Source organism: Lissotriton vulgaris, chromosome 5, assembly GCF_964263255.1.
Source record: "Lissotriton vulgaris chromosome 5, aLisVul1.2, whole genome shotgun sequence".
Classification (NCBI taxonomy): domain Eukaryota; kingdom Metazoa; phylum Chordata; class Amphibia; order Caudata; family Salamandridae; genus Lissotriton; species Lissotriton vulgaris.
Window position 1 is genome coordinate 1,910,258,784 of NC_141693.1, and position 2,729 is coordinate 1,910,261,512.

A 2,729-nucleotide genomic window follows, 5' to 3' on the forward strand; every position below is an offset into this window, starting at 1 on the left:
TTTTGCGCGTGACCCATAGTGGACCTAAAGATCTAATAATCGTGAACTTTTACAATAACATCGCCAGCCACAGCCAGGGGTTGTTCATCTCTGACATCGAGCAGGCTATCGACGCAACGTTATCAAGCTCCCATAAACCAGCGGTAATCTTGTGGGCCGGAGATTTTAACATCAAAACGTGCTCCTATGCACTTAAGGGGGCTTGTGGCCACAGGGAGGAATACTCTGGAAGGGAAACTACCAGCGTCTTCAACCACTTCCCACACAACATCCTAGGAAGTGCCCTGAATAACCTACTGGCCAAATATGATTTGGAACTTCTTGAATGCAATACGAATGCTAACAATGATAGATGCCCGACATTCCACGGAAGGAACAGCCATTCTTTTATAGATCACATTATCGTCTCCAGCTCTGCAACGTACAAAAATGTGTGGGTAATTGAACAAACGGTCAGTGACCACAACAGTGTATCTGTCGTATTACTGGGCTGGCCGTCAAAAATGAACTCTCACGGCCAACCTATCCAGGACATCTCCGTAGGAAGACCAAATGGGATGAGGGTAAAATGGACAAAAGTCGACCCTACCAAAATTGTCACCAACGTAATCATTAATTGCTACGGAGAAGTGGAGTACTGTTTATCCCCAACACCATGCCCAGAAATCTTGCTGTCTAAATTTCTAATAATCACACAAACTGTTGAGAAATCATTGACAAGTAAATCAAGGGAGCGAAGAAAAGTTAAGACAGCGTGGTTTGATGATAACTGTGCCCATTCACTAAAAAGGCTAAAAACCTCACTAGATACAAAACCGAGAGACCACTGCAAGATAAGGGAAGCCCGTCACAACTACAAAATCGCCCTGGCTACTCGGAAGAGAGAACTACAGGACGAGGCATGGGTTAAATTAGATCGGGCAGCGGAAACAAAAGATCATAAACTCTTCTGGGACACTGTAAACAGTCCGTTCTTAAAAAATGACAATATCCCCGAACTTACCTCGCATGTCAGCTGTCAAGATTGGATTATACACTTCACTGGGATTTTTAACTCTGATTGTTCAGATCCTAATGTTCTAACTGGAATGCCAATTAATTTTAAATGGGAGAAATTATTGTTTACAGTATCTTTAAATGAGGTGCAGGATGCTATAGAGAAAAGCAAGGGGGGGAAAGCCCCGGGCCCAGATGGGGTCCCTGTGGATTTTTTTAAATCGAAGATTGACCTTTGGGCGCCTATTTTAACACGTTATTTCAATGCTGCTATTGAGAACGAACTACCTACCTCATGGGGTCAATCCATTTTGGTGCCTCTTTTTAAAAAAGGCTCAAGGGCTGAAGCACGTAATTATCGCCCAATTTCTCTTTTGGACTCGTCATTAAAAATACTGAGTCGCGTGCTTCTGGGAAGATTAGAGTCCTGGGTTGAGGACAATAATGTCCTATCACCCATCCAGTACGGGTTTCGTAGGGGTATAGGAACCATGGAGCAGTGTGTGAACCTTGAGCTTATTATCGGCAAGTACACAAGAGCAAAGGAAGGGCATTTGTTCATGTGTTTTGCCGATCTAAGCTCGGCGTTCGACCTAGTGGAACACACACTGCTCTGGCCAACACTACTCGCTATGGGCGCACCCCCCGAAATCATTCACCTGCTGGCCAGAATGTACAGTAGCCTATCAAGCAAAGTTAGATTTGGACCAAATGGAGAGTGCACCCCCTTTTTTAAAATAGGTAGAGGGATTAGGCAAGGGTGCGTTCTCGCACCCTTGTTGTTCTCCCTTTTTATAAACCAGGTCGATCAGTTCCTACAAGAGTCCTATGCAGATGCCCCTATGATAAATGGCAAACAAATACCCGTCCTCTTATACGCGGACGACGCGGTCCTGATTTCCAGGACCGCGAATGGGCTCCAAAAGTTAATTGATAAATTTAATGTTTTTATTAAAGGCAGAATGCTCAAAATTAATAAGGGTAAGACTATGACTATGACCTGTGGGAAGAAATTAAAGAAAAGTAAGTCATTTTTCCTTGATGGGGATAAACTTGAGTCTGTGCAACATTTCTGTTACTTAGGCATTACATTCTCTGGGGACGGGAGATGGGCAAACGAGCAATCTTGCATAGGCATGAAGATGATTAGAAATACAAACTGTATCTTCAGATTCGCCTCCAAATTAGGGGGCGCAGAATAAGGGAGATGATTTCCATTTATAACTCCAGGTGCATGTCCTCTGCCCTTTATGGAGCAGGGATTTGGGGATATAATTCCCAGATTGCCCTCTCCATTCAGCAGGAAGAAAATAGGTATCTTAAACGCCTATTATGTCTTCCTGCTTCAGCCTCCAACGAAATTACACATAGGGAGCTGGGCATACACCATGCCACAGACTTGGTTGCACTACGACCCCTCTCCCTTTGGCGTTCTATCTGGGCCAAAGATGAAACCAAGTTTACCCAGGAATTAATTTTAGACTGTATTAAACTGGACCAGCATTTAAAAATCCCCTGGCTAAAACACATTTTTCACTGGTATAATTCCCTTTTTGGCCAGGATATTTTTAAAGATACCCCAACAGAATTAGTTTTAACGAAGCGTGACCTTAAAACCACCTACATGGATCATGCTGAAGGGATTAAAATGAAGGGGTACGCCACACAAAGTACCTTCAAACTGTACCTGGAATACAATTTAAACACAGGATTCCCATCATACCTTACATTCG